Here is a 24,478-nt window from a genome sequence, read left to right on the forward strand (position 1 = left end):
CTGCTATTATATCTCATCTCTTGGTTTTGTTTGTTTGTTTGTCTTTCTGCATAATACGTGGGCATGGCCGTTGGGAGGGTCTTAGGCTGAATTTTATAGCTGGGTTTCCTGCGGCCAGAGCAGCCATACCAGAGAATATCAAGCCAGCTACAGAGTTAGATTATAGCATAGTAACAGCTGACCTTACTCTCCCCTCTACAACCTCCACGTCCTCCTGAATTCTCTTGACATGGAAGTGAAGAGTGCTACCCTCCACCCAGATAGGCAAGCTTGAGAATTAGGAGTCACTTTGGACTTCTCCTTGCCCACCCCTATTCAGCCAGTCATCAACATCTGTTCATTTACACCCTCAGTCTCTCTTAAATCTCTCCTCCCTTCTCCATCCTCACTGCAATTCCTGAGTTTACCTAAATGACCAAATTCAGCATCTCTGGTCTTCCCGGCCTTTAATCCACTTCTCTACACAGCTGCCAGATGGTCTTTTTCAAATACTTAGGATCACGTGCCTCCTCTACTTAAAAGTCTTTGATAACTCTCTGCTCCCCATCCCCACCCTACCCCTGAGCTTTCAAGATGTTTGAGTTCTTTAGCTTCATTTGAGTCCCCTTCAAAATCCAACCTGATCTTGTCTAGACTGTCCCAGGCACTCCCTTCATGCGCCAACTCTGAGGCCATAATCTGCCTCATGCTTTCATCCATGTCCCTATACGGTTACCTCTATTTAGAAAGCACCTCCTTTCCCTTATGGTCTAGCTAACTTTCTTGCCTTCGAAATTCAACTTGAACTCCTACAGGAAGTCTTCCCTTACCCACAAGAATTTGGTTGGGGAGCCATCTGTGCTCACACTCTGCCTATTCCTTAGGCAGAGACCCATCATACTGTGCCTCTCTTTGAAGGTAGGGATTTCTTCATCTTTTTAAACCTCTAAATACTTCAGTTGTGTAGATCTTAAAAACAAGGGAAGTCTTCTGCCTAAACATAGTAAGTATCAAGATCAAGAAATTAACATTGTCCCAATAATGTCCCAGTCCAGGACCATGTGTTACATTTATTGTCATGACAGCTAAGCAATCCCTTTAATCTAGAACTGTCAGAGTCTCTCTCTTTCCTGATTTTGGTGTTTTTGAAGAGTATGTGACAGTTATTTCATTGGATGGTCCTCAATTTGGGTGTATCTGAGGTTTCTTCATGATTAGATTCAGGTTCTTCATTTTTGGCAGGAATACCACAGAAGTGAGGTTCTGTCCCTCTCACTGTGTCACATCAGGAGACACATGATGACCACCTATCACATTACCAGTGATCCTGACTTATTATTTACTTCAGACAGAATTGGCCGGTTTTTCAACTGTAAAGTTACAATTTTTCTCTTTGAAATTAATCAAAGATCCTTTGAGAGGATCATACTTTCACCTGCTACTTTTAGCTTGGGGCTCTGTTTTCCCATCAGTCAAATGAGGTGCACAGAATGAACAGTGGATTCCAAAATTTTCACTCAAGGATTCCTTTATTATCCCCTCTGCCACGGACCTCATATACTGAAAGATTCTGTCCACCAAACAAATGATATTTCTCAAGGTATATGTGATTCATTTCCCTATTGCACATTCATCAGACATGTCTACTGCACTGTCAGCTCACAAAGGCAAGGCTTGCTTGCCTCACGGCTGGACGCCCACAGCCCACCACAGTTCCAGCCACAGAGTAGGTGGTCAACAAATATTTGTCAAAGGACTGAATCTACCTGTCCATCGCAGCTTATGGAAAGCATTTGATATCTGTAGTGAGGACACGAAGTTGATAAATGCTATCCAAAGGCAGAGACTTGACATTTTAGTTAGTCTCAGAGGCTTTGTCACTGGTCAGTGTTCAGTTATGAAGGTTTTAAAAATAGATTGGACAGAGTGCATGGAAACCCCCCAACCACTCCTACCGTCGTCCCCGACTTTCCGGGAAGCCTTAGTTAGGAGATGTTGAAGGGGCATCCCAGCACCCCAAATTTATAATCTCTGTGATGCCTCTGTAATCAGCTGGCTAGACAATCTCCTGTTCATACAATAGAGTTTTTAAAATATCCTAGACCTTGCTTCACATTTCTATAACATTACATTGTCACATTTCCTCCTTCATTGCACACTTTAGACTGTGGAGATATAATGTGGCAGAAGATCATGGAGGGAGTTTTTAAAAAGGATGGGGGGAGGAGAAAGGAAGTCACAATGTTTGAACTTCTAAGTGCGCAATGCTTTCTTTCCTTTGTTCTCTCTTTTAACCGTCACCATAACGGGTGAGGTAGGTATAATTTATCCATTTTACAGAGGAGAAACCTGAGGCAGGGCCAGAGGTAATGGCTTGCACGAAGACATACAGCTTGCATGCAGCAGGGCTGCTGTGGGAATTTCTCCAGTCTCTCTCCAAAGCCTTGCAAGTTGCCACTGCACCAAGCTGCCTCTCCCATCCCATGAAAATGCCCTTCTCGAAATGTGCTGGCGATCACAGTCCAGAAATGCAAAGGACAAATCTCTTGGACCACGTTCTCTGCAGTTACTTTTTAAATGATTGTTATCACGACTGAGTAGCTGTTACCATGGTTTTAGGGAAGTTGTCCGAGGGAGGGCCTTTCTTTGGGCATCTTGTGAGCCTGAGGAAGGAACTCAAGTTCTCAGCTCTTAATTACCTCTGGCTGTGCTGCAGCAGCAACGCGAGAGGGACTGTCCCTGGAAAAGTGTTGAGGGTGTGAAATAACATCAGGGGGCAGGCGGGGAGGGAGGCCACCGGCCCCAGAGAGACCAGGGCACAGGCGAAGAGGGGGAGGGCAGGAGACCAGACAACACCACAGAGACGGGGGGGGGGGGGGGGGGGTGCGGCCAAAGCGGGAGGAAAGAGAACAAAAGACAGGAGGAGAGGAAGTAGGGAAAAGTCGGGACAAGGAAGGAGAAAGTTTGAGAAAGGGACTGAGCGAGCGAAGACGGTAAGAGAAAAGAGCAGACCGAGGAAGATACTGAACTGAGACAACTAGGAGAATTCGAGAAAGGAAAGGCAATAAAAGGGAGCGAAGATGGAGAAAGGAGCGGGGTGAAAGGAGGGAAGGGGGAGAGAGGAAGCCATCGGGGAGAGCACAGAGACTGGGGCGAGCCGAGAGGCGGCGAGGGGCCCCGGGAGGGCACGCGTCACCTGCGTGGCGCCCCCCCGCGCCGTGGTGCGGCCCTGCTCGCAGCGCCCGTGCGCCGCGGCTCGCCCAGCCTCGCAGGATTGGCTCCCGCCTCCCATTCATGTAACCTGCGTGTGCGCGTGAGTGTGTGTGTGTCTCTCTCGCTCGCCCTCTCTGTCTGTAAGAGAGCGGGGGGAGGGGGGGAACGGAGGCAGGCAGGCGAGCAGGCAGGGAGGGGAAGAAGAGGAGGGAAGCTATTAAACACACACCCTCACACACGCGCGCGCGCACACACCCGCCCCAACCCCCCCAGAAGCCTCGGGATTGCAGCTGTTTCATGTGGGGCAGCAGTGCTGGCAGGGACGCCGGCCGGGAGCGGCCGGGAGCGGGAGCCGGGCGTGCGCGCGCGGCTGGAGGCTCGCTGGGGCTCCGCTCCCCTCGGGAGCTATTGTTGGTCTCGCTGGAGCTGAGCGCAGAGCCGGGACCCGCTCCTTCCTGGGCGCCCTGCTCCGGCTCGCGGAGCCGAGGAGCCGCGCCGCCGAGCGCCAGAGGAGCCACCCGCGCGGCGCCGAGCCTCCCTGCCGCCCTCCTCCCCGCTTCCCCGGCGGTGGCAGCCTGCAGCCACGGTAAGGCGGCGCGCTCCGCTCTACGGAAAAGCGCCTCGGGAACCGCGGCGGCATCTCGCCGGCTCCCTCGCCCCTCTTTGCTCGTTGGCCGTGGCGGGGTCGGGGCGGCTTCCACGGACGCCCAGGGTTCCAGGAGACGCTCTCCTCCCTCGGCCCGCACTGAGGGAGGAAGGGAGGGAGGCTGGGCGGGAGGCTGCCGGCGAGGCGAGCCAGTGAGGAGCCCGAGCCTCGGTCGCCGCAGCCCCCGGAGCCCGCCGCGGACTAGTCTGAGAGCGAAGGTTAGGGGAGAGTGGGGAGGTGGGCGCGGGTCCGGGACTCGGGACTGCGGGTGGGAGGGAGGCGGCGCGCCCGGGTTCGTCTTCCTCGCGGGGATCCCCTTCCCCGCCCCAGCCCAAGAGTCCGCAGCCCCTCTGCAGACCAGCCTGCCCCTGGGCCCCGGCGGTCGCTGGAAGAGCCTGGAAGGCGGCGCCCGGCTCTGGCCCCTGCAGCCCGTCCTGCGGGGCGAGGACCGGCTGCAGCGGCCCCGCGTGCGCCACGGTTGGAGCGGAGGAACGCGAGAGCGACCCCAGCCCCGCGCCCTCTGCAGCCCGCGCGGCGCTCGCCTCTCCTCGCCCGCCGCCCTGCAGCGGTGCTGACGTTCCCTTCCCAGCGAGTGGAGGCTGCAGCCGCGCGGGTGGACGCTCAGAGCGCTTCTGGGTGTGAGTGTGAGTGTGTGCGTGTGTGTATGTGTGTGCGACTACTCGCACCGTGGTTTGGAGAAATTTGCTCTGAGTTGAAATGTGATCACCGACCTCCGTCATTTTCCTCGCGTTTTAAAAAATGCAGTCTTTTTTGAAGGAAGCAGACGTGAAGGTGGTATCGGAGTGTGTGTGTGTATGTGTGTGTGTACGCGCAACCAGGGAATACACAGCTAACTACTGGGGGCGAGGGAAGGTTCAACTGGTGAGTCCTCCTTGGCTGAGCGGTAGGGTGGGCTTCGCTGGCCGTTGCCCGCCCCTTCTCGGCCCTGTCCCCGCCTAGGCGAGGTTGGAAAGTACTGGAAATTCAACTGCGTGGTCTCTAACTTTGGAAGTTGGCTCCCCTTTCAGGGCGACACGTTAAGGCGATTTGTGCACCTTGGTCCATGTGGACGAGGGTATTATTACTCGGTTGGGTAATAGGAGCCCTCTTTAGAACCGCGCCAACCCCCCTGCCCGTGTCTCTATCCCCCTCCCACCCCCCAGGCCTAGCGAGGTTTGTAGAGATGCAGTTATCCATAAGACACCAATGCAGCGAAAGGGGCGCATTGAGGCAGCCTGGGTTTTGGTAGATCCTGCCTAAACCCTTGGTATTTGACAAATCCACGAGATCGCCTTGCTGCTTTTTGGAAGGCGGCGGCGGGGCACGCTCGGGATTCGAGCGCGGGGGCGAGAAGGTGCACAAGTGCTGAGCTGTGCGTTGGTGCACGCAAGATCTGCCGTACGGCATCGCGGGCAATTATATAAACTGGCTCAGTGATTACCCAGAACCGTGATGTGAGCACCCGGTTCGCGAAAGACAAGCCTGAAAGTTTGCCTGCTTGGGGAATGTAAGTACCGGGGCGCACCCATCCCGAGACCGGAGGGCAGGGAGACGCCTGGCACCACTGCCCGCAATTCCATGGTCGGCGTTGGGTGCTGATGCTGTCTCCAAAGAACCGGTTATCGAGACAGGAATTGGGTAGAGACTTTAGGATTGATCAAAGAGAAAAAGCCGGTCAGAACTCAGGGTTCATGGAGTCCCCAGAGCCCAAGCCTGTCTTGGGGGTGTTGGGAGGCCTTGCAGGGGATGCTCTTTCAGGAAACTAACTTTGCATCCTGGGGAACCGCTAAGCCTCGCTTCTCTGCCTCTCAGATCTCCTCCAACCCATCTTTCACACCCAGTGCCCTTCACGTGTTTAGAAACCTGCCTGCGCTGTCTGGTCCACCTTGGAGATGCCAAGCATGCCAGCCATCCAGGCCTACTCTGGCGGGGGGTCAGGAGGGAGGGGGCTGGCCTCTGTCAGGGTTGGCCACCATTAGGTACCCATTCCTGGTTTCCGGGGCTAGCCAGGCGCTAATGGGGTAGGATGGGGATAAGCGCAGAGTATGGCTTCCGCCTCCTTGCTTCTCTCCTACGCGGAGCGCAGTTTGCTTCTGTTGCGTTTATTCTCTCCCTGCTTCCCATAGCTGCCGCAGCCTGTAGCATGTTGATGGTCTTTGATAGAGAAACCACAGTAGTGGAGTGCTTTTAAATCTTTTTTTCGCCTGTAGAGGGATAAACCACCCCAGACCTGACAGAGGCGTGCGGAACGCTGAAGTCTGAGGCACAGTGGCCCCGAACTCCCTCTCCCCCTCCCCCCGCAGGCAGGAGGCGGTGGTGTGCTTGGGTGGAGGGGAGGGTTTTATTTTTGCCACATTCCACGGTCCCGAAACTCCGCATCCCCTCCCCCTGAAATCCCGGGTCTGTCTGAGTATGTTCCGCGCTGTAAAATAAATCCTCCCTTCGCAGACCTGTGGGGCCGTTCGGATTTCCTGCCGCTGCCGTGATCCTTAACAATGCGATTACAAAGCTCGTGCTCGGCTGGGGAAAATCCCCAGGTGCCCGCCGGCCGCGCCTTGACCTTGCTGAAGGCGCCTTTAACCCGGCTGCCTGAGAGGCTCCGGGGCGGCCGCGAGGGTCCGGTAAAGAGGAGGGCGCCCCGGAGGGGCTGTGCTTGCTCGGGACGGGGAATCCGGGGCGGCGGGGCTCGGTGGCAACCTGTTTCCCGGCGCCCTCCCGCTCCACGGCCTCCGCGCCGGCCGGGCGCCGCCGTCCTCTCCGCCCCCCACTCCCCCGGCGTCCCGTGTCGGGGGCGCGGGCCGAGGCCCCCTAGCGCTCTCCGCCGCCCGCTGTGCCCCCGGCTTCCGGCTCCTCGGCCGGCCGAGCCGCGCCGCAGTCCGCACTGGCCGGCCGCCGGGTGGGCGGGGCCTGCACGCGAAACCCGAGCCCAGACCGCCGCGTTCCGGCCGGGTGCTAGCCCGGGAGCCGCGCCGCGCAGGGTTGCGGTCCGGCCGCGCTGCTCTCTCCCCGCCTGCCCCATCCTCCGCCCCGCGGCGCGCTCCGGGCGCTCCGCCGCTTGGCTCTGCCCCGGAGCTCTCCTCGCCAAAGTTAGGAGGTATGTTTTCACAGGTGGTGGTGGAAGCAAGTTTGTGTGTGCGTGTGTGTGTGTGAGAGCGAGCGAGCGAGCGAGCGAGCCTGGAAGGGGGGTGTGCGGCGAGGCCAGCCATCGCGCAGAAATGGGATTCCGCTCTTTGTAGGCGATATAAGAGAATGATGAGAAAGAATCTGTTTTCCCTGGTGATGATGGGCGTCCTTCCGCCTAGTGGAATTGGACCAGGCTGAGCTGATTTCCCGGGGCGAACGAGCATCGCCTCTCAGCGGTTCCTTGCGTGCAGTAGGTCCTTGTGAACGTCGCGGAAGTGAACGCCCCCAGGTTCTCCCGGCAAACTTAGGACGGAGATGTTCCTACGGCGTTACGGGGCTAATTCAGGGGAGGTTTTCTTCCCAGCGTGTGTCTTTAAGTGAGCGGGGGCAGAGAGCAGGGTGGCGTGTGAATTCACCGTCTTCTGAGGGTAGGGAAGTTGTCAGGAATGGAAAGGTTCGGTTTTTGAGGTTTCTTGGTTTCATCTGCCAGCTTCCTGTTGTCATCAAGGCCTCTTTTTGGGGATGGGGTAGAATGGGGCCAGTAAAATCCAGTAAACCACGCTAATGGACTTTGGGGGGAGATAGGGTCAGCCTTGCTCGCTGCGGGGCTGGGGTGGGGGAAAGGGGCGGTGGAACCAGTGTTCAGCCTAAAGAAGAATCATCAGAGGGCAGTTCTGCAGCGAAGGGAATAATCTGGAATATGAGGTAGTGAGCTCCCCACTGAACAGGTGTTGCCGTGGGAGACTGGGTATTATAGTACTGGACGATTTGGATCTCTAGTAGAGCTTACTCTCTGTGGCATAATCTGTTTAACCGCCTCTGGTTTTGTGGGAGTAAATTGGTGGGATGTGACTTTAACTCCTTTATTTACTGGGTGGAAATCCTGGCGATGTGGCCTTAGTTACCTTTGGAACTTCAGTTTGCTCTCCTATAAATGGGAAGATATTCTCTAGTTTACAACAAAGTAAGGATTAATGTCACAAAACCTCACAGATGATCATTCCCTTACACTTCCTTCATCCCTTTCCAACACGGTGCATTTGTTGGGTGGGGGTTGGGCAGGAAAATCAACATCCCCAAAAGAACCAGCAACATTGCATCCGTGGTCTATTTAAAAACAGCTCAAGTGCTTGAAACAAAAATATCTTCTCTTTTCTTAGAAAAGTCATTTCCAGTTTTGTTAGAATTTCTCCCTCATTGAGTCCTTTTTTATGACAGAATTACATTCTTGTGCAGATTGGCGTGTTACATAACCCGATATTTCCAGATCAAGAGTTAAAAATATGGGAAAGAGGGTGATCAGGAATTTAAGATAAAGGTTGTTGGACAATACAAGCGTTACACTCTTTAACTCAGAGGGGTTGAAGAAAATGAGATTGATTGTCACCTGGTGTAAATCCTCACCTGGGTACTCAGCCTCCCCTGTCCAGTCCCAGTAAACGGCTACCCTGCCTGGACCTCAAGCTGGCCACTGTTCTTTCCCAATACATTCTCCCACATCCATAAATCTCAAAAGGGAAACAAAAGAACAATGGGATTTAAATCACCGCCTTGCAGATTGGATTCCAAGAGCCTAGCAGGGTAAATCAACGTCAATTCTAGATCCGAGAGACCGATTTTTACCGGCCTTCTTACATGGTTTATCAGCCTGGCTTACTGTAGCTGAAAGCTGAATCACTCTGTCATTGCTCTGCACTGACAGACTGCTATGGGGGCCACTTGGAAAGTAACACGTGCCCCGGTTCCCAGGGAGTCCAGCATATACAGATCTCTGAACACATAGTTTTCCACAAGAAAAGCTTCTAATGAAATAGTGTAAATGTAGATGCTTTATTCCTCTGTATTTATTACTTTGCCACAGTTTTTTAAAAACTTTTATTGTGTTCTAATTATCAAAGTATCTGTGTTCACTGTAGCAAGGTAAGACAATAGAGAAAAAGCAGAAGGAAAGTAAGTTTCACCACATTTTGAGTTGTAACGTGGGACTTTATGCATGTAAAAAAATGAGATCAGAGTCGTAATTATGTATTTTCATTTAATGATAGATCTTGCCATGTTATAATATTTCTCCGTCTGGCAACATGTTTAATAGCTGCATAGAACCTCAGTGTTTTAATATGCCATCATTTATTTAACCAGTACTGAAATTTTGACTTGTTTATTTTTAGTTTTTTTTTTTTAATTAAAACAAAGCTGCAGTAGCCATCCTTGTGCACACTGTGTAGTTTTTGTATTTCCTTAAGACAAATTCCTAGAAAGTAGGATTGCAGGGTCACAGGCATAGGCCATGCTAATACTTCTGTCACTCATGAGAAGCAGTAGACTACACTGTGATTTCTACTTCATCTTTTAAGCCAGAATATGGCTGTTTACTTTGCAGTCCCTTCTAGACTTGGGAGCCTGGGTAGCAGAGGGAGGTAGGGGTGACAATCAGACCTCAAGCAGGGGATTTGCATTTGAGCTGTTCTGCTGAAGTGATAGGCAAATCCTTTTTCAAGAACATTTTTCTTCCCTGGCTGTTTACGAATCATCACTTTCTGTAGCGCTTCAGCCAGCAACGGAGTTGAAATATGTAAATATGTTCCTCTGTATTGTAGGTGGGGCTGGCTCCACAGTGAATGACAAACAGTTCCTCAGAGAAGTGTGTGTGTCTAGCATTTGCTCAGATGATGGATTCCATCCTTCCCTGCCCTTCCCCCTTCCCTTTTCCTTTGGCTCAGAGGCCTTGGAATGGCTGCCTAGGAAATCTGACAAAGGAAACAATTGGGACTACCCACAGCAAGCTTATCCCCATCCGCTGCAGGGCATTTTGCTGGAAAACCCGCCCAACTGTCTCTCTGCAGGGTGCCTGGGCACAGTAAAAAATTAAATTAACATGCCTACATGCTGTTTCCTAGTTGGGTATCTCTTCCCATCCTGGTATGGGCCAGTTCAGTGAGAGGGTGTATTTGTCAGTCGTGCTTTCACGTGTCAAATTTCTGTGACCCAGAAAAGATTTGTTCCCTGTGGTTAGATGACTCGTCATCTGACAAAGAATTCAGTGGAGCCACTGGGGGAAAATCCAGTCCTCCCATTTCGAAGGTGTCCCTGTACCCAGCAGGAGACATCAGGAGCCCCTTTAGATCAGAGAAAGGTCACCTCGGCCTTGTTCCATGGTGTGGTCACCATGTAGGAAACCCACTCCACTGGCCGCAGACTCGGAATTCTGACAAGTGTTTAGATGCTGCCTTTGATACTGACACTTATCCAGTTTCACTAGGGAAGGCAGTGGAACGTTTTTTGTCCTTTGTCATGTTCTGAACATCAAATCGGGGCCTTTCTTTCATTTGGAAAACAAAAAGGACGCAGGACAGAAACATAGCAGGATCTCAAAAGCTGTTATTCAGTGCACCCTACTCCCTATCTCCTTGAGTCCTGCATTGGCTTTGTGGATGGTAGCCTTATTGCTCCCAGTGGCAATGATCGTCAGATACAATTGATAAATCATTATAACCCTCAAGCACATTAGATTTTAAGAATGTTTTCTTTTCAAGAGCTGAATTTCTTGCTGTGGAATGATTGTTGATTCAAAAAATCGGGTCTTTGAACCCCTTGAAAGTCAAGCAAAAGAGTTGCAGCTAACACATTATGGCTTAGGGTAAAACACTTGCCCATACTTGGAATCAGTTTCCCTTTCTATAAAATTAGGTTGGGAGAGGAGAGTGGATTTGATGTTTTGTAAGGTCGTACTTCTCAAACTTTTAATATGCACATACATCACCCAAGAGTCTTGTTAAAGTGTAGGTTCTGATTCAGTACATCTGAAGAGGGGCCTGAGTCTGCATTTCTGGTAAGCTCCAAGATGATGCCATGAGGCTTGTCCCTGGTCCAAACTTTTAGTAGCCAGGTTTCAAGCTACTTCCTACTCTGACATTATTTCAGAAAGTAATAATAATGACCACCAGACATCAGGAGGAGCTCTCATATTTATAGATGGCACTATAAAGGGATGTGTCCTTTCTTTCTTTTTGGGTTTTGAGAATTGGCATCTTTTAGCAGACAGAGTAGGTAGGGACATAGTTCTCTTATCCTGTGGTTGAAGGTGGTGGAAGAATGGGGCAAGTGTCAAACAAACACAGATTGAGTACCTTCTGTGTGTTAAGTAGCTGCTATTACCTCCATGTTCTAGATGAGGAAACTGGGACTCAGTAAGGCAAACCATTTGCCCAAGGTCACATACCTAGGACTAGCATTTGATCATAGGCCTCTCGGGCTCCAAAACCCTTGTTTCTTCTAGAATAGCAACTTTGTAGCTTTTTGGAATGCCATGTAATTAAACCTGAGTGCTTAGCAAAGTGTTTCTCTTTAGAGTCCTTTTACTGGGTCTACTTTGAGAGTGGATGAAGACATTTAAAAATTTGTTTCATTATCATGCAAGCAATGAAAGTGCTTAAGAGCTTAAAAGCAATTTGTTCAAGTTGGTTAAATACCCGCCCTTCCCAATCTTGTTTGTATTATTAATTTACTCATCAAACTGTGACATCAAAACCATTGTGAAAGTACATTTCAGTCTCTTCTGATTGGTGGAATGTTGTAGATGGAAGGAGTTTGTATTGATGAGGTCCACAGTGGAAGGATCTAGTTCAGAGGGAGTCAGAAAAACCAGCTCTTTACTGAATAAACTCAGCCCTCCTTTGGCCTTTGGATGAGAATTGGTCGTTTAAATGTTTTATTAATGTGCAATTATTCTGAGAACCAGTCAGCAACGCACCTCTTTGCAAACATTAATTAGCTGATCTTCACATCACCCCCACATGGCAGATAAATAGCATTAAGCCTGCGTTTGAGAGAACAAATGGACACATGGAGATGAGGATGGAAGAGGCAAACTTTTGCCTTGCAGGAAGTATGGTAGAGGGAGGCAGAATTAAGAGATTACTTGAGTTTGTCACTTAATAAATATTTTTTTTAAAGATTTTATTTATTCATTTGAGACACAGAGATACAGAGAGAGAGAGAGAGCATGAGCAGTGGGAGAGGCAGAGGGAGAGGGAGAAGCAGACTCCCGGCTGAGCCAGGAGCCCGATGTGGGGCTCGATCCCAGGACCCCGGGATCATGACCTGAGCCGAAGGCAGACGCTTAACCATCTGAGCCACCCAGGCGCCCCTCACTTAATAAATATTTATTGGGTGATGTGCTAGATATTCGAGAGCTTCACTGTGCAGTGAGTGCAGTAGTCACTAGTCACAATTTAAATTAAATTTAATTAAAATTAAAGTTAATAATTCATTTCCTCAGTCACACTAGCCAAATTCCCAGTGCTCAGGAGAGGATAGTGGCTATCATATCAGACAATGCAGATACAGAACATTTCTATCACTGCAGAAAGTTCTATTGCAGAGTGTTGGTCCAGTCGCTCAGGATAATGAAAGACTAATGTAAAGATCTCTGCCCATGTAGAACTCTTATGTAAAATTCCCTAAAACAAGAGCTGACATGAAGCTGAGTACTGCGTACCCCAGTAGTGGTTAGGGACCCAGAACTATCTGGCTTCTGGAGCTGAGCTGCTTCAATTCAAATCCTGGCTGAACCACGGACTGGTTGTGACTATAGGTAGGTTATCAAACACTCTATGTCTCTTTGCAGACTCATGCTACTATTTTTCACCTCTGTTATTAGCCAAGATTATTTCTAAGACAGTGCTGGATTCTGGGGAGGGTGCTGGGAGACAGGTACTCTCCTTTGCTGCTGGTGGGAATGCAAATTGATACACCCTTTTAGGAAAGCAATTTGGCAATAACTGTCAGTAGTCCTAGAAACACTTGTTCCCTTTAGCTCAGTATTCCAATTCTAGGAATCTAGCCAAAGAAAATAATCAAAGATGGGCAGAAAAGATGTCAGAATAAAAATGTTCATTGCCTTGTTATTTATAATAGTGAAAAAAAAAAAGATGAACAATCGGATTGGACAAGTAAAGTATGGCAGCCAAACAGTGGGATATTATATAAAGATTAAATGTCATTTTCAAACATCTGTTTTTGTGACATAGGAAAATGCCACAATAAAATTGTTTTAAAAAAATAATGCTATACTATTAAATCCAAAGTATGTTTTCCAAAGCAGACATTCGTTGAAACAGGACTAAAAAGAAACAAAGTATTAAAAGTAGTAGCTTGTGAATTAATAGTATTTTTGATTGTTTTGAGACAATTGTTTTAGCTATTTCCTCTAAAGTTTTGTGTTTTATTTTCTTTTACCTATTTTTTTAACTGAACTAACCTAAGAAGTTTGGCAACTGGGTGCACTCAGGCCCTGTCCTCTGTCTGCTATGTTGTGTGGTCAGAGACTCCCAGCTGCTCTTAATCTGCCTTTTGTAGCAATTTTGGAATGTCTAGTTTATCCAGTTGTGTTTGTCTACCTTCAAGGCCAGGACGTACTTCTGTCCACCCTTAATTCCTCTTTATGGCCGGTTAAGTCCGTTTGTACGTGCACACTGAGGTTCTTCAGACTGAGTGGCATGGAGTCTTGGGAAGAACATCAGCTTTGAAGCCTGCAAGAGCCAGGTTTAGACCCTGACCCTCACCTCCTCACCGTATGACCTTGAGCAGCCCTTCTGTGCCTCAGTGTTCTCCTCTATAAAATCGGGAAAGTGATAGATCTCATCTCATATCACATGGTGATGAGGATTAAGTGTTCACTTCTGTAGAACATCTGGCACATACAGGTAAATAAAGAGGCAAATGGCTTCAGGGCCTGGCACGCAGGGCTATCTAGAACATAAGCTAATGTATTCCCCAGGACACTGGTGAAATCGGCAAGAATCCCCACTTTCCAGATGAAGGAGTGGGGCCTCTGGTGGTTGCGTGACTCCGCCCCTGTCACATGGGCTTGTGAATGACAGAGCGGGGAGTGGACTGAGTCTGGCGGCCTCAGAAGCTCGTGCCTTCTTTGGTGCGGGCTCACCAGCTCCCTTCCTGGTTTCCCTGGATGCACTTCGTCCTAATGCTATGTAAACCCTTCAACATTTCCCAGCCATGCACTCATCCCTTTCAAGGAATAAGTAAGACAGACATTCCTTTTCTGTAGGTTGAATGATTATAACAAAAACTTGCTTGACTAAAAATGTAGCCCTGAGCTGCCAAGTAACAGAGGCTGGGATGCTGGTCCTAGAACCATTTCCTGGAAAGTCTGCAGGGGCCTTGGCCCTGGTGACTTTTTGCCACCAAAGATCTGCCACACTTCACTTCTTGGTAGCTTGAAAGAGGTACCAAATTTGTGGACACCCCCAGCTCCCAGTTTTAACACTTTGTGGGACCTTGGGCAAGTTACTTCACGTCTCCATGAGTTAGATCCCGTATCCATAAAATGGGGATAATAGTGAGTGTTTGTTAGGGTTGGCGGCAGGATTGTCATAAAAGAATGTGAGAGTTTTGTGAGACCTTGTCATTGTTGAATCAGCATCATTATTTCCAGGGCCTTTAAAGTAACTTATTTGGGGACAGCTAAGTCATGAGTTGCTTTTTCTCCACCAGGGATGGTTCCCCCATATACTTGGAGTAAGTGCTTCCCAAGGCCATGTAAGGCAGAGGAAAATGCCCAACAGACTTGGGCTTGAATTCTCTGCTCTGTCATCTGGTAGCTGTATGAATTCAAGCAAGTTAATTAGGTTCTCTTAGCGTCCATCCATTTATAAAATGGAAAGCCGAAGTATCGACCTCAAAGAGTTGGTGTGGGTTCGTGAAGTAACTTGCACAGTGCTTACTTAACAGGCAGGGTCTTCTGTGCGAATGTAGCTCTTGGCTTTGCTGTTTTTCCTGTGACCTCCGCACCCACTCAGCTCCTGGTCCTCTTGATTCTTGCTTCTGGAGCCTTGATTGCACTGTTTACACGAGTCAATGGCAGACAGAGCTATGGTGGAGGGGGCTACTGGGAGGGTCTGAAGGAGCCTATTTATTATGGTTTTTGCAGTCAGACTCGGAGAGGACCTCTGGCATCCCTGCCCTTTGAAAAAATGGAGGGGCCTATAGAAGTGGAAAAACCAAAATGCTCTAGATTTAGACCAGCAGATCCTGGTTCTGATTCCAGCTCTGTTCCTTTGCCACTCGGCACCAGATTGGCATAATGATTCCTTATCTTCTTCTCTGAGCTACTGTCTCCTGCTAGATTTTGAGTTCCAGCTCAGTGCTCAATACTGTGGATTCCAACCCTGGTTATGCATCAGGATCACCTGGGAGCTCTTACCCAACACCAGTGCCCCAGCCCCACCCCAGAGTGCTCTATAACAGCTGTGGCTGGGACCCAGGTGATGCCAAGTTGCAGCCAGGATTGAGAAATGGTGAATAAAGTAGAGCCTCATTAAATGTTCCTTCCCTCCCTTCTTCAAAGCATAAAGGGATCCCATATTGAGTAATTTATGTATGAGGAGGGTGACCTAATTTATTTGAGCCATGGGACTACAAATATAGTAATCAAGGCTTCTTTCTCATCGCCTCCCTGCCTCCTGGCAAACTGGGGCATCTGGGTCAGAAAAGTGTGGCCTTCTCACTCAGCCTTTTTCCTCATTTCAACACAGTTGCGTCCCGAGTGCTGAAAAGGCCTCGCTAGCCTTTGCCTAGAGATATTGTGATATTCCTTTGACCTGGTTTTACTCCTTTTATGTATACTTCTGGGCAGAGGCCCTGTTAACCATTCATGCACAACCTGCACTCAGGATTCCTGGGGTAGAAGAGGGAGTACCTGGTCTCTGCTCCCTATGAAAGGGGATCCTGTGGTAGCTCTCCAGGATTGGTGTCAGACTTGACATTGCCCAAAGGCCTGCAAGCTCTGCACTTCTGGATGGTTTGGGTGATTTTACATCTTTTAGATAATTAATATTTGCTTGAGAAATCCTATTCAGTTGGCTGATTGTCACTTCTTTTCTTTTTTTTTCTTTTTTAAGATCACTTCAAATCCACCTCAAAGTAAGAAAGAGTGTTGTGTTCTGGAGAGGGCTCTGAAACTCAATGTAGATATAGGCACTGCCTGGGGACTTGTTAAAATGCAGGTTCTGCTTCAGCGGGGGGGGGGGGGGGGGGGGGGGGGGGAGGGCGGCGGCTGGGATTCTGCATTTCTAACAAGCTCCCAGGAGATGCTGATGCTACTGATTCAAGTCCCACAGGTTCGAAAACCTAGCTCTTTCTCCCTGATTCCGCTTTCTCTTCCTTCTCATCTCTCCAAGTATAGGAGTAGCAGATGTGAAGTGCCATAGAGCAGTGGAGTCCGTCGGTTTTGTGCACCTCTTTGTCAGTGTTGTTTTGTGGTGGCCTCATTGGTGGCAGATGCAGTGTGACAGTAGACATATTAAACAGTGATCATTCTCATGGTGCCACAGAAAATTTCCAGTTCCAGGTATTCAGTTGTATTCTCCAGGCGTCTTTCTACATTCTTGCCAACACTTGTCGTTTCTTGTGCTTTTGATTTGGCCATTCTGACCGGGGTGAGGTGGTGTCTCATCATGGTTTTGATTTGCATTTCCCTGATGATGAGTGATGTGCAGCATCTTTTCATGTGTCTGTTGGCCATGTGTATGTCTTCTTTGGAGAAATGTCTATTTATGTCTTCTGCCCAAATTGGATTATTTGTTCTTTTGGTGTTGAGTTGTGTATGTTCTTTATATATTTTGGATACTAACCCTTTATCAGATATGTCATTTACAAATGTCTTCTCCCATTCAGTAGGTTGTCTTTTAGTTTCGTTGATGGGTTCCTTTGCTGTGCAGAAGCTTTTTATTTTGATAAAGTCCCAATAGTTTATTTTTGCTTTTGTTTCCCTTGCCTCAGGGAACCTATCTAGAAAAAATTATTATGGCCAATGTCAGAGAAATTACTGCTTGTGCTCTCTTCTGGGATTTTTGGTTTCAGGTCTCACAAGTAGGTCCTTAATCCAATTTGAGTTTATTTTTTGTGTGTGGTGTAAGGAAATAGTCCAGTTTCACTCTTTTGCATGTTGCTGTCCAGGTTTCCCAACACCATTTTGAAGGGCCTTTCTGTTTCCCCATTGCATATTCTTGCCTCCTCCAGGCTTCTTTCATATTCTCAAACTCATTAAGCCTTGTGGCACATGATAGAATAGGGAGCAATTTTTATTACTAGAATAAGTATTACATTCAAAATTTTATAATATTTATCATGTTTTTATTTAATGTGTTTTTTCTGATTGTACCAATAATACATGTAAACAATAGAAAATTTAGAAAACCTAAGATAACCCAGAGAACAAATGAAAACAACCCATAATCCTGTCACGGAGAGGCAATTCCTTCTAACACTTTGGTTTTTTCTCTCCATTATTGTTTCTATGTACAGCCCTACTCTCCCCCCTCCCTCACCCCCCTCCCCGGGCCAGTGTGTGTGGAAATGCGCCCCAGGGTGCAATGGCCACTGGGGTTGACCCAGACCTCATTTTGCTTCCTGGATCGGTGATGGTATTTCTGTTTTTAAGGAAAGAGGGAAAGAGAGCAGAAGGTTTCAAGTATCTCCTATACTTGAGGCTCATAATCACACTGGGCCCAGAGCCCCACCACTGTTGGCCGTCTGCACTTCCACAGCCCCAGTGGCCCCATCTCTCCCCTGGATGGGTGCGGTTGTGGCCCTCGATGCACTCCCTGCTTCTGCCCTGCCCCCTTGCAGTTTACTCTCAACACAGGGGCCGGAGTGATTCTCTTAAGACCAGCGTCAGAACATGTCACTTCTCAGTTCAGAACTCTGTCATGGCCCCTCATGTGTCTCGGAGTAAAGGTCATAGTCCTTACATGACCTGTAAAGGCCTCTTCAATGCCAGGTCTCTCCTACATCTCTGACCTCACCTCCTGTGCTTTGTTGAAACGTGTCAGGCCCAGACCTGCCTCAAGGTTGTTCCCTCTGCCTGGAATATTCTTCCCCTGGACATGTACATGGCTAGCTACCTCCAAGTCCTTCCACCAATATCACCTTCTCAACAAGGCCCACCCTGACCATCCTGTTGCATTGGTGACCCCCCCTTCCTGCCCCCAGTGTTCTAGACCTCTCTTACCCTTCTGTATCTTTTCTTCTTTCAGTGGGCTTTCATACTCTGTTTTGTGATTTTAACAAGATGACAATGGCTGCCGTGTTAAGAATAATCTGAGTACGAGGGTGGGATGGGGAGGTGGGAGGGCGGGTCAGGAGCAGCGGCTTAGGTTCCCTGAGGCAAGGGAAACAAAAGCAAAAATAAACTATTGGGACTTTATCAAAATAAAAAGCTTCTGCACAGCAAAGGAACCCATCAACGAAACTAAAAGACAACCTACTGAATGGGAGAAGACATTTGTAAACTGTATTATACTCATTATGGCGAAAATGAAGGCTACTCGGATGAGAACAAGCAGCGGCTACAAGGGAGTCAGCCACCATCACTTGCCTTTGGTGAGACTTAGAATCAGGCAGAGTGTTGGGAAAAGCTTCATAGTGGAAAAAAAAAAAGCAAGCCGTTGGGCAGCTTGGATTGGAGGCTGTTGGCAGTGGAACCTGGAGGCAATCTAACTAGAAGCTGGGAGCTATATGTGATTAGTTTGGGATGCGTAGTTTGCTCGTTCTCAGTGGTCCTGAGTGGGGTTAAATTTTAAAACGCGGGGGCAAAAATGTAAAAAGCTGGCAGGTTGTTGATCAAGTCCTGACCGTTTGGGACTGGCTGCTGCTGAGGTTGGGGGTTAGAGTTGTGTTTTCATATCTGGTCTGGCCATTGTCTATCTGTTTAATCTCTCATGACTATTGTAAATCTCCATTGGGCAGCGATCTTTGCCTTTTGCTCACGGAGGTGACTCCAGGGCCTAGGATGGTATTTGCCAACAAGAGGCTCTCAGTCTCTGTTGAATCGCGTGCGTTTGGCCTACATTACTTCATTTAGTCCTTAAAACCAGTCTATTCTGTGGCAGGAATGAGATGTGCACCACCTTCAGATGTCTGTTTCAGCTAAAACTTTTCATAGAAGATGTTTAGCCTCTCCTGACACCCACCTGAACTGATGAATTATGCCTTGAAGGAAGAATTAATTTGGGTTCCTAGAAGGAGAATTTGCCTTCATAACCTACCCCTGAAGGTGGGACATAGGGTGGGAAATTCATTCTGCACCGGAGTTTGGGTGATGGTCTCAGGCATCAAAGCAGGTTTCTGAGGCCCCCACATTCAGGCGTGTGTGTGTGTGTGTATGCGTGTGCATTTACAGTACATTCTTGGAACTTTTCAAGTTAAACTGTTGCCATGGTAACTCTCATGGTTGTCATTTCTTGATTTGTTGTTGTCACCCTTCTCAGTTTCCCATCTTCTTAATAATCAGGGAATTAAATTCACTTGTTCAGAAGTGGACCCCAGAGACAGGCAGGCAGAGGCCAAAGAGAGGATGTGATGTGGGGAAGGCCAGCAGGTGTCACAGGGTTCACACCAGAAGGGGAGCCAGGTGTCTGCCAGCTAAGTAGGCCATTTGATACCCACTATGTACTGAGCTCCCTACTGTGTGCTGAACTTAGCCACTCTGCCAGGCTGACTTGTGATGCTCCATCACCAACTAACTATGTGAACAGCAGAGGCAGGATTTGAATCGGGATCTTCCTGGCTCTGAGTCTGTGTTTTTCTGTTTCACCATTCCAGGAGTCAGGAAAACATGACCAGGACTTCGGGGTAGTCTCTTAGATGCTAACCACAGTCTTTCCCCAAGGGCTCCAGAGGCTGAGGTTGGCTGGGGGAGGGGGTGGAGAGCTGGCTTGAGTTCAGTATCAGGAAGAATATTCTCCCAAGTACTATACTGCCTGTGAAGGGAATGAGCCCCCCATCATGGGAGGTGTGCAAGCAGGGGCTGTTAGAGTATTGAGGAGAAGCTTCCTAGAGGAGGTAAGAAGTTGGACTCACTTTCCTCTTTAAAGATTCAGTTACAGAATGGCTGGCTCCCTTGGGTGGGGCTGCTCATCTAGATCCTTGGCACCATTATTAAGGATACCGATGAATCAGTCAATAAGCTTGCTGAGTGAGTTCTGCCCCAGCGTAGGTATCATTCAGGACAGGAGGGCAGGGGAGTCCACTCAGACCTCAAGGTACTTAGGATATGGTTAAGAGTATTACCAGACATGCATTTAAGACTGACCTACGGTCGTGGCTGGACCATCTCTAGACATTGTCAGCTTTGGCACCATTGACTAGATAATGGTTGTGGAGGGCTGTCCTTGCTTGAGACCCTGGCTGGCTTGTGTGACCTTTGGCAGATTAAACAAGCCCTAAGTCTCGGTTCCTTCCTCTTCTGTGCAGAGTAACAATACCTGCTTTCCCGGTGAAGTGGAGTAATATTCACTGAAATTCTAGCACAGAGCCAAGCACCAAGTAGGCATGTCTGAGAAAGAGCTCTCACACCCAGGTTGACTGGGGGAGGCAAGGGAAGCTTCGAAAAGAAAGAAGTGTTTGGCGTCGGACTTGAAGGCTGAGATTGTGTTTTCTGAAAGGACAAGAAATGTGACCTTCCTCTACCCTTCCAGGCTTCCTCGCCCTTGCTGAGCACTCCCTCTTCTAGAAGGGGGGCCAAAGAAGCTCTCTGAGACCCTGGGCTCCTAGAAGTAGTAGGTTTGATTCTGGCCTCCCACTTAATTGTCCCTGTACCTCCTGTTCCAGGCACGTGCGTAAACTTGCCCCTGTACCTGGAGCAGGCCAACAGCAGGCCCTCTTTCACTGTCTTGTTAAGTAGGACTTGGAAATTGGTTTCTCTGCAGCTCCCTTGCAAGAAAAAAAATGCACCGAGTAAGCATTCAGATCTGGCTTGGCCATGACAGGAGCTACAAATGCAGCTGAATATTTCATGAAGACCTTTTCATACCACATGCTCTGCTTTTATGGAGGGCGAAGGGGAGAGAGCACAGGCTTGGGAGTCAGACCATCTCGGCCTGAGCCCTGACTCCTCGGTGGAACTTTGCAGGGGATGTCTCTTAACTTCCCAGGGCCTTGGTTTCCTCATCGGTGAAATGGAGAGGCTTGCAACTAACTTGGGGTTTGTTGTGAGGGCTAGAAGGTAATAGAGGTAAAGCACGTGGCAGGGGGGCCTGGCACATAAGCTTAGTAAATATTAGCTCTCTAGTTGGATTCTTCCTGTTCTTTTCCTAGAATTTGTGCTTTTAGGGATAGCATAGTCCTTCTGGGTGACACAGGCCAATGGTATGGGCCTCCTAGGGGGATTGATTGGGCTCAGGGCAGCCTACCAGCCTGCGCCTTTGAACCTAAGCTTTGGGATCTGGTCCAGCATCCTTGAAGAGCTCACCAGTTGGTCCCCGTCAGAAGGCAGGATGTAGAGAATTCTCTCTGCTCCAGTAGCCCAGCTGAGCATACTGTCAATTCAAAAATAAACCAGTCTATCCAAAGGCGGGTTTAAAATATAGAGGTGACAAGCAAATCCCTGCCTTGCCTTTGTACAAAGATGAATAATTTGAAGAGCCAAAACAGAAGCCTGATGAGGTTCCCCTGCCCCAGGCCGGGCCCCAGCCTCAGTCCAGGCCCTGGCTCCTTATGTTCCTACTAGGGAGCCAAGGTTGCTGTAATGAAAACAAGAGGAGTGTGGTGTTTTGTAACTATTTTTATGCCTACATCAGACTTGATGTTAGTGCTCCTGAATTATTGAACATTTTTCTTTCTCAGCTGGCCTCTCCAGCGAGTTTCTCTCTTGGGGCAGAGGGAGTTGTTATGGTGGAAAGAGTAGAGGCAGATAAACATTGGCTGTAGGACCCCTGCTTTCCTTGCAGGGGAATGACGTTATTAGGTGTCCTTTTGTGAACTAGGGGCCTCCTAGTAAACTGAGGTGGCAGGTGTTCTGGTCTCTATTTAGCAGACAGAAAATGGAGGCTCAGAGAGGTTAAGTAGCTTGCCTAAGACCACACAGCAGAAGTGAGGGAGTCCGCATTCAAACCCAGGTCTTTCTGACTCTGCAGCTGGCGCTGCTTCTCCTGAGGTAGGCTCTTTCCTCTACTATCCTTTACCTCGTGTGTGCGCGTGTGCGTGTGTGTGTGTAGCCTAACTCCACCTGCTAGCCTTCCAGACACAGTATCAGAACACCTCCAAACCACGTGTATGGGCGGGGGGGGGGGGGGAGAAGGAAGTGGGAAGAAGGATCTCAGAGGCAGAGAGATGAGAAGCAGGGGGAAGGAGTCTCTCGGTCCAACCGCTGTATATTGGAATAATGGGAAAACTGTCGCTGCTTTTAGTAAGAGGTCCTTTGAGTGCACTTTGCAGGCCCAGAGGCATTTCGACACTGCTCTGTCAGCACCACCTGTGGGGGGAGAGCCCCTCCCTCACAGTCCAGCCATTTCTTTAAAGTGGTATCTGCACTTTGGGCCTCTTTGAAGGAGGTGATGATTGGCAGCTCTAAACCACCCTGGACAATGGGAGGGAATGAACTAGACTCTTATCATCTGCCTCTCGTAATTAAAGTCCATCATAGACTTTTAATGGATATTTTGAACGCGACATCCAGGCTTGAAAGGAATCCTGCTATAGATTGGGATCAAGTCTCCCTACAGAGGCAGTGTCTCACTGATAATCTGTTTTTATTTCAGAGCCAGGGAAGATCACGCATTTTCCATATTCTGTTCTTTTAGCGCCTATTTAATTATTGGTGACCTCAAGATGACTCACTTCCAAGCATTTTAAATTTCTCATTCTACCTTGGTGAAAACCCTGGTGGAATTATCATATGAACTCTCTGGGAGATAGGCTTCTGAAAATCAGCCGGGGACACTTATTTCAAAAGTGCCCATCATTATGGTATCAGTAAAATGCACTGGAATAAAGCAGTTGTTAGTAATGTTAATAACAGCTGTATTTTGATAGCAATGCGCTTTATGACTGTATCAAGTGATATCATATTCCGTTAAATAAAGTAATATTCGACACAGGCAAATTCCTCGATATTAAATCCCAGATAGCTGTATGAAATACTGGGCCTCCTTCACATATATATGTATTAAAGCAGCCCTGCCATGTTTTTTCTAGATGGCTCTATTTATGAAAACTTGCAGGCTAGGTAATGAAAAGACATTCCAAGAAGGCTTCTTATGGGAAATAATTTGATGTAAAGAGCATTTAAAAAAACGACCAGGGTGTTTTCAAATGTCTCAGCTTGTGATTTTGTGATGAGAGAGGACGGAGAGTCACATTTTAAAGATGCTGTGTGCCAGGGGGCACCTGGGTGGCTCAGTTGGTTAAAGATGCTGTGTGCCAGAAGCTTCTACACATGCCTCGTCTCACCTAAGGCACGTACAAGCTCTCTGGAAGTAGACACTATCAGCCCACTTTTTACTTAGGCAACACTGAGGCTCTGGAAGGTTAAGTAACATCTTCAACGGCAACACTGCTGGTAGAATTAGTGTTGAATCTGGATTTATCTGACTCTGGAGTGCATGCTGTTACCTCTGCCCCATATTGGCTCCTAGAACTGGGTTTCAAGCAGTTTTTTTCCCCCATATTGCATAGGTATGTGTGGACCTCGGGGCATATGGGGGGCATAATAGCTTTATTTTTCCCATGGGAAAGAAGAACCACAAAAAAACCTGGTTTGTGTCCAAATAAGTTTGAGAAATGCCAAATTGGACAAGTTAAATGTGTTCTTGCACTGCAGGAATTCTCAGAGCCTTTCCTAATGCCAGTGTGAATCTCCAAGAGAGATAAATAGCACACATGAGTTCCCAAACTTCCAGCATGAGAGTTAAAAAAAAAAAAAAAATGTTTGCAGAACATCTATGAGCGGCATTGCTTCAAAAACTCTTGAAGTGCTGACTGCATGGGTTACCAAATGGGCAGGGTTATGATCACTGTCCCCGTCCTAGAGGGGTGGTCAAAGCAGAAGACTCTGCCTGGGCTCTGACTGCTAAACTTCTTGGGTATTCTGAGTATCTCGGTTATCCTTTTGAGGTATTAGTCACTCAGATACCTGGAATGGCTCTCTGTTCCAACCTTTCCCAACCTATTTTATTGGAAACATCAAAGAATTTAAATAGAAAGAATAGCGATTTAACATTTTCTTGTATGTTAAGTCATCAGGAGGGAGAAACCTTTACCTTGCATTGTGAGAAGGATTTGCATTGTTGAAAGAGCTAAAAGACAAAGATAAGCTTTTAAAATCATATATGGAACAAAGAGAACACAGTGGGTTGGAATCAAAATATTTAAATCTGTCTTATTCCATTAAGGGAACTAAAAAAAATGGCTTCTCATGTTTTTTTCTCTCTCTCATGTGGGTGCACGTGCTCACGTGCGCACACACACACACATTATCCCTCAAGAGGTCTCATACGCTGAACTCCCACACCTTGGATCTGGAAGGAAACTGAGGGATGATTTGGCTCACTCGTGTGGCTGGAGAAAGTGAGGACTCAGAGAAGGAAGGGCCTTACCTCAACCCACAAAACTAGTTACCTCATGGGCCATCAGGCCGAGGCGTGGAGACAGGGACAGCGTCTGAAATGTTTTGAAGCCTTACTGTGTGGCAGAGCCTAATCTCTTCACCTCCTCACAGCC

At 48.3% G+C, this 24,478-nt stretch overlaps 1 protein-coding gene across 9 annotated transcripts in view; it reads left to right on the forward strand.

Annotated features, from left to right (window-relative positions):
* Positions 1–3,447: 3,447 nt before the first annotated feature.
* Positions 3,448–24,478, forward strand: part of TENM4 (teneurin transmembrane protein 4) — a 719,612-nt gene continuing 698,581 nt past the window's right edge. For 5 of the 9 annotated variants that reach the window (XM_064576841.1, XM_064576836.1, XM_064576846.1 and 2 more), the window contains exon 1: positions 3,448–3,778. The gene's annotated coding sequence lies outside the window, so the exon portion shown is untranslated. Of the gene's footprint in view, positions 3,779–3,861; positions 4,057–6,780; positions 6,933–24,478 lie in introns of those variants that run through there. The other 4 variants (XM_064576838.1, XM_064576845.1, XM_064576837.1 and 1 more) reach the window with 2 other exon arrangements.

This window comes from Mirounga angustirostris, unplaced genomic scaffold (assembly GCF_029215605.1).
Source record: "Mirounga angustirostris isolate CCGP_5_RB_7025 unplaced genomic scaffold, mMirAng1.0.hap1 SCAF_13, whole genome shotgun sequence".
In the NCBI taxonomy this organism is placed as follows: Eukaryota; Metazoa; Chordata; class Mammalia; order Carnivora; family Phocidae; genus Mirounga; species Mirounga angustirostris.